Genomic DNA, 7738 nt, shown 5'->3' with positions numbered 1-7738 from the left:
AACCCTGAGGGCTGTCACAAAAGCAGGAGAACCAGTCACACCCTTTGTTCATTACTGCATTGGGTGAACTAGCTGGGGCAATGCTGGAGAGCTCACCCTGGTGGTGAGGGTGGGGGAGAGCTGGCAGGCTGACCAACCCTGCAACTACCCAGGCCCAGAACCAGGGTTATAAGTTGGCCTACCCCAGCTTCCACCCCATCTATGATCTGCTGGAGCACGTGAAGGGGCCAGTCCTGTAGACTCAAAGCTGCAGGATCTCCACCGACGATCTAGCAGAAACCAGAGGCCTGGAACCAGACCAATGACTCTTTGCAATGAACACTTGCAAGTAAAGATATATGGACCAAAGGGTTTACTGCGTGACTCACTGTGTCACACTGCAGCGTCCATGACTTTTTAAAATTTCTCCTAAATTTTGTTTTATTTTATTTGGGGTGGGGGAGGTTGCTAGGGCAGAGGGTGGATAAGAAGGGACAAATAGATGAATGGGATCGAAATGCATGATGTGAAAAACACAAAGAATAAATAAAAAGAAAGTTAGAAAAATAAAATCGCCATTATTAAAACAAACAAACAAATAAAATATCTGAGCCTTGGGAATCCAGAAGGCAAATAATAATTTCCTGCTTCGTGTTGCTTTGCAATGGGATTTTTATCTAAATCAATGGATGGTATTGGCAGAGGGGCACGATCTGAACACACCTTCCTTGTTGCTGAGACAGCCCAATTCACTGCAGTTTCAAGGCTTGCTTTCTTATATTTTTGGTTGTGAGCCTAGCCTTTAACGGCTGAGCCATCTCTCCAGCCCAAGGCTTGCTTTCTTTAAAGATTTAGTTGGTGATCGAAACAATTTGAATCCCTTGGGTTTTTGCTTTTTGATCTTGGTAATTATAAAAAGTTAGTCTTCCTGTGGCTGGGGAGAAGGCTCAGCCGATAGGAAGGCGTGCTTGCTGTACAAGGGCAAGGACCTGAGTTCAAGTACCCAGCACCCACGTGAGAACAGGTAGAGCTGGGTGTGCTTGTAACTCCAGCATCGAGGCACAGAGATGAGTAGATCCTGGGCGCTCACCTGCCAACCAGTCTAGTTGAGAGAGCGAGCTTCTGGTTTACGGAGCAGCCCTGGCTCAGGGGAATAATGTGATAGAGGAGACATCTGATTGTGTCTCTCTCCGGCCTCTTTGCTGACTATTCCTGGAGAGATGTGAACACGTCACCTCACCTCGGACAGGGAACTGATGACAGACCAAACTAACAGTACTCTCAAGGCCAGCTTGGTGAACCAATAAGTTTATTGGGGGTTCCTTGAAGGAGCATGGATAACTCAAAAACAGCAGTATCTGAAAAAGCTCATGGCAGCATGGGTGACCATGAAAGCTGGAATCCTAGAGCTCACTGCATGATTTGCAGGCATCTCAGCAGGTAGGAGAGCCTCTCTCCTCAGCAGACCTTACTCTTTTGTAACCTTGGGGGCGGGCTTGTGAATCTGGTCAGTTTCAAGAACTTCTTAAGACTTGTAAGTCCATGAGACTTCCTGAGTCTTAAGGAACTTCCCTTCAGGATGGACTATTTTAATTTGTAGGAAAGTGCTACACAACACTTCTGTATAGGCATGCAAAAGTGCACATACTTGCACACTCAGGTGCATGTGCCATACACATGCCACACGCATGCAATTAAAAACAAAACAAAACAAAAAGAATGTATCAGTGTGCCTGTTAACTCAAGAAACAATACATAGATGATTCCCAGCTAATGGTTTGACCTTATGAAAATGATTACAGGCAGTAGGTACCCTGATTTGACTTTTGACCTTTTATCCGGCAGCAATGCACACTCTGATGCTCTCTTGTGATACTGGACAACACAGTGAGCCACAGTTCCATCACCCAATGACCACAGGAAAAGCATCGGCACACTGTCTAGGATGCTGTGCCACTAAGCTGCAGTGTCTGAGAAGGTAGCACATTGCTCTCCCTTCAACTCACGATACTGAGACTTTGTGATGGGTTTAATGGGTATAAACTATAGATCAAGGGGTATTATAAGTTATAAATCAATATAGTATTTTAGGTAGAATTTTAAACTTTTTTTCTTTTTGAGACAGGATGTCACTATGTAGCCCTGGCTGGCCTGGAACTCATAGAGATCTGCCTGCCTCTGCCTCCTAAGTGGCTAGGGTTAAAGGTGTGGACCACCATGCTAAAAATTGCAACTTTAAAAGTACTATGTGAGCTGGGCGTGGTGGCACATGCCTTTAATCCCAGCACTCGGGAGGCAGAGAGAGGCAGATCTCTGTGAGTTTAAGGCTAGCCTGGTCTACAGAGTGAGTTCCAGGATAGGCTCCAAAGCTACATAGAGAAACCCTGTCTCGGAAAAAAAAAAGTAATATGTGTTTAACAAACTTTAAGCAAGCTGCATTATATATTATCTTTTCACTATTCTTTTTTTTCTCTTTTTAGTGTTAGGAGTTGAATCCACAGCCTTGTGGAAGCTAAGCCATACACTACCACTAAGATACACCAGCCCAATGTATTACTTTTTATTTAGAATTTTTTTATAACAGTAAACAATTGCAATGTTATATAATAGGTTGTTCATGGGTGGATTATTATTAGCAAGTAAATTTTTTCCCTATAGATCTGATGTGCAGCTTTTCTTGAATTATTTTATTCTAAATGTGCATGGGTGTTTTGAGTGCATGTATGTCTGTGCATCATGTGCATGCAGTGCCTGAGAAGGTCAGAAGGCATTAGATGCTCTGGGCTGGCATTACAGATCACTGTGAGCCACCATGTGGGTGCTAGGATTGAATCCCAGTCCTGTGAAAGAGCACCCCGTGCTCTCAACCACTGGCCATCTCTCCAGGCCCTTCCTGTGTATTTTGACGGGAATATTGCAGACTAGAACCAGACACTCAGTGTATGTCAGGCTCACCTAAAGCTCTCTGTGTAGCCCAGGCTGCTTTAGACACGCATTCCTCCTGCTTCAGGCCCTCAAGTGCTGAGATTATGGGATTTCCCTGCCATGCTTGGTCCAAGCCCATAAAAGCTTATCTAAATTTTCTTATGTATTAGAAATAAATAAAAGTACAGTTGGCTGTTCCCACCAGCAGACTCTGCACCGAGGAATTAAACCAGATGCCGAGTACCAATGGAAAAAGCTCACAGATTCTGTACCCGCCTGACTTCTTTCTCACCATCAGTCCCTAAACATGCGGCATAGCAACCACTTGCATGGCATTGATGCTGTGTTAGGCCCCATCAGGAGGCCCAGTGTGACCCTGGACCAGCCTTCCAGTTCCACTGGCTTTTATTCACTTGATTTTTGTTGCCTTTAAAAAAACACCACTTCTAAAAGTCACACAGGCTGAACTACATACATGGTGTGGATCTCCCACCAGTGCCACTGTAGATAACATCTCTACCGGGTATGATGTTCCCCTGACAATGGTTGCCTAGGTTACTGTTCAACCACTCACGGACCAGTGACTCGTCATTCGAGCCTTGCAGGTGTGTGATGGGTGATCTTTTGATGTTGGGGGCCTAACACCCGGTCCTAGACCATGCTAAAACACATACTCTCTCTTTCTTTTATTTTAAATTATGTGTATGTATGTGTGTGTCTGTGCATGTGAGTGCAGGTGCCTTCAGAGGCCAGAGACGTCCAATCCTCCCCTACCCCAACTCTCCAGAGCTGGAGTTAAGAGAGGTTGAAAGCTGCTCAGTGTGGGTTCTGGGGACTGAACTCAAGTCCTCTATATGAGCAGTCCTCACTCTAACCACTGAGCCACCTCTCTAGTCTCAACAGTCAGTTTCTAAGAAGAGACACAGGCCAACTGCTGATCACATCCAGTCACTCCTGCCCAGGCCTCATACCACCCCATGCAGCTTCCTTACTCCATAAACATCCTCAATCTTGATCCTCACAGTTTGGAGGCTCGGGTCTCCCCACCTCCACGCTCTTTGCTTTATGACTAAATCCCCCTCCATATACAACCGATCATTTCAGCAGATGACACACTGTGCAGAGGTCAAAACAGGACTTATTTAATGGCAATATGTAATCTGGAGATACCCAAGAATATGGGGTGATGTGGGCAGCTTCGGTGCTGATCCTACCTCCTTTAACATGGAGTTTTGTCTCCCCAGGGATGGGGCTAGTGCCCTGGGATACTTCTGGACAACTTATATCAAAAGTTCCTAACTTCCAAGTTCCAGAGGCAAAGCTTTTGGCAATCTAAAATAGGTTTTGAAAATATAATAAGAGACACTTCTTGTGCTTAACTTCTGAAACAGAGGGAAAAACTTACTATCTGCATCGAGCAGTTGGAAGACCAAAAGACTAGAAGAGTGCACAGCAGCACAGACCGAAACCTTGACATCAAAGCCTGCAAAGGCCAAACTAATTAGCAGAGGGCAATGGGCTCCAGGCCCAGGGGAAGCCAGGCTGCAGGAAGCGATGTCCTGGGGAAAGTAAAAACCAGTGACTACCAAGCAATCACACCTCTGGCCTGAACTGTAAAGTCATCACTGTCCCTCCCCCATCGTCCCCTGGGGCAGATTTGCACAGTGACTGAGCAAATGTGACCTAGAGGTTTATTTATTAAGAAAAAAAGATGCACATGTAGCCTAGGATAAACTAATGAGATTTCTGGTATCTTCAGACCTGAGGACAAGCTGGAAGAGAAATGCTGGTTACCAATTTAAGAAAGAAAGGTGGCTCATATTGACCGATTCTGATGCATCAGATGATTTTTCTGTCTAGGTTTGAGGCAGTCTAAAGCTTTGCATGAGAAGGCCTCTATCTAGGCATTTGGATGGGGACAGGATTGAGACCACACAAGGTCTGGGCTGGGGTTGTGTAGCTCAGTAGTAGAATGCAAGCAAGAAGACTTGGGCCCCATCCCTAGAGGAGCAATAGAGAAGAAAAAGGAAAAGCAACACCGGACCACGTCGATGCCCAGCCCACTTACGGAACAGGCGTCTGGCCCAGGACCAAGGACAAACGGAATCCAACCAAGATGGTTGCTGAAGGGTCTCCTGGCACCCCAGGCTGTGCCTGAATCCCGGGACTTCAGTGAACATGCACCAGATACATTAGAATAAGAGAGATGAGAAGGGGCATACATCAGCTAGGAAATCTGTAGAGATACGAGTCAGCAGAGCCTTTCAAATGGAGAGGGGAAGGGGTGGAGAGATGGCTCAGTGGTTAAGAGCATACATTGCTCTTCCTGAGGACCTGAGTGTGGTTCCCAGTACACACATCAGGTGGCTTACAACTGCTTGCAACCCCAACTCTAGGGGAATCTGACACCTCTGACCTCTGTGGACATCTGCATTCATGTGCACATACCCCCCTCCCCCACAGACACATAATTAAAATAGTAAAAACAAATATTTAAAAGAAAAGGAGAGAGGAGCTGTGGGAACCCACAAAGGTTTCCTTGTGAGATCTGAGCTTGCTTTACACAGCAGGGCTGCATTAGGGTTAGGGTGTCTGGGATGGTCTATACTTGGCTGTGCTGGGGAGAGGTCTTTTGTTCCACCCCTTGGTATTCTTTTAAAAGTCCTTTACCAGAGACAGAAGGGGCTGGTGGGTTTTGACCCAGGCCCTCCCGAGCTAGTCTGTGTTTCTGTCTCTCTTTCTCATCTATATTTCTATCTACATATTCCGTATTTCTCCCTGCTCAAGAGTACCCTGGGGGAAAAAGTGGGGGCAGGCCTTCTGCAGGGAGCTTTTTTTCCAAAGGGCCTCATGGCTCTGTGGGGTTCTGTGGGGTGGAGCTCTGTGGGGCTCTGTGGGGTTCTGTGGGATGGAGCTCTGTGGGGTGGGGCTCTGTGGGGTGGGGTCTGTGGGGTGGGGCTCTGTGGGTCTCTGTGGGGTGGGTCTCTGTGGGGTGGGTCTCTGTGGGGTGGGTCTCTGTGGGGTGGGTCTCTGTGGGGTGGGTCTCTGTGGGGTGGGGCTCTGTGGGGTGGGGCTCTGTGGGGTGGGTCTCTGTGGGGTGGGTCTCTGTGGTGTGGGGCTCTGTGGGGTGGGTCTCTGTGGGGTGTGTCTCTGTGGGATGGGTCTCTGTGGGGTGGGTCTCTGTGGGGTGGGGTCTGTGGGGTGGGTCTCTGTGGGGTGGGTCTCTGTGGGATGGGTCTCTATGGGATGGGTCTCTGTGGGATGGGTCTCTGTGGGGTGGGTCTCTGTGGGATGGGTCTCTGTGGGATGGGTCTCTGTGGGGTGGGTCTCTGTGGGGTGGCTCTCTCTCTGTGGGGCTCCAAGGTCTCCAGCAGTTGCATCTGCAGCTGGGACTCTGCACATGGATGGGTTCCACTCCCCTTTTTGTTCCTCCTTGTTTCCTTTCTTTTTACACATATTTTATCCTTAACTGCAATAAATACCCCTGTTTGTAATAAATAATACTACAAATGTGCAAAATACAGTTTTTATATATTCAATTAATGAAATAAATACTTAAAAAGACAACACACAAAAAGAGAGGGAGGGAGAGAAGAGAGAGGAAGAGATAAGTAGAAGGGAGAGATGGACAAGGGTCAGAGAGAGAGAGGCAGAGGGAGGGAACAGATGGTTCTAGTTCAGAATTTCTGTAGTCTTCAGCTCTGGATAATCCCTGTCAGTTCCTCTCTCTCTCTCTCTCTCTCTCTCTCTCTCTCTCTCTCTCTCTCACTCAAAAAGATTTATTTATTTATTATGTATATAGTATTCTGTCTGCATGTACACCTTATGCCAGAAGAGGGCACCAGATCTCATTACAGCTGGTTGTGAGCTACACTGTGGTTGCTGGGAATTGAACTCAGGACCTCTGTTAGATCAGGCAGTGCTCCTAACAGCTGAGCCATCTCTCCAGCCCTCTGTCAGTTTCTTACCAGGGGAAGAGCCTATGCCCTGACATCGCCTCTGACTCTCCCTTCCTTTTGCATTATCTGCATTCCTTTTGCTTTTGTTTGTTAAAATGTTGCAAGTCTAGTTAAACTCTAAGTCATTCTCTTAGTCTTGTATTTTCCGCCCTCAGTCCTAAGTCTGTGGCCTCTTTACACTTGCCTCAGGTCCTTTTAAAAGCCATTCAGTAACATTTAGGGGGCTATCTGGGGGGACTTTCTTCACAACCTGCAATGATATTTGCATGAATTCTTAGAATCCATCTAATCATAAAGCTTTATATTTTTGGTTATGAGTCTAGCCTTTCACAGCTGAGCCATCTCTCCAGTCCTCATTTTCTCTTACAGTGGAAGAGCAGCATTAAGTACCGTCGTGGGAGGGGTGTCATGTTCTTCAGTGACGTAGCCACTGACGAGTTGCCCTTGCTCCAGTAAATAACCTCCCATCAGCACTTGTATTACTTCTGTTCTATTGCTGTGAAGAGACACCATGACCACGGCAACTCTTATAAAGGAAAACATTTAATTGGGGCTGGCTTACAGTTCAGAGGTTTAGTCCATTATCATCATGGCAGGAAACATGGCAGCGTGCAGGCAGACATGGTGCTGGAGAGGTAGCTGAGAGTTCTATGTCTGGATCCTCAGGCAGCAGGAAGTGGCAGTGCTTCTGAAACCAAGTCCTCCCCCAGTGACACACCTCCTTCAACAAGACCACACCTACTCCAAGGCCACACTTGCTCCAAGGCCACACTTCCTAACAGCACCACTCCCTATGGACATATAGGGGCCATTTTTGATTCAAATCATCACATTCTACTTCCTGGCCCCCATAGGCTTGTAGCCGTATCATAATG

The sequence above is a fragment of the Peromyscus californicus genome, unplaced genomic scaffold (genome assembly GCF_007827085.1).
Source record: "Peromyscus californicus insignis strain IS unplaced genomic scaffold, ASM782708v3 Scaffold_21__1_contigs__length_65335640, whole genome shotgun sequence".
In the NCBI taxonomy this organism is placed as follows: domain Eukaryota; kingdom Metazoa; phylum Chordata; class Mammalia; order Rodentia; family Cricetidae; genus Peromyscus; species Peromyscus californicus.
This window is presented reverse-complemented; position numbering follows the sequence as displayed.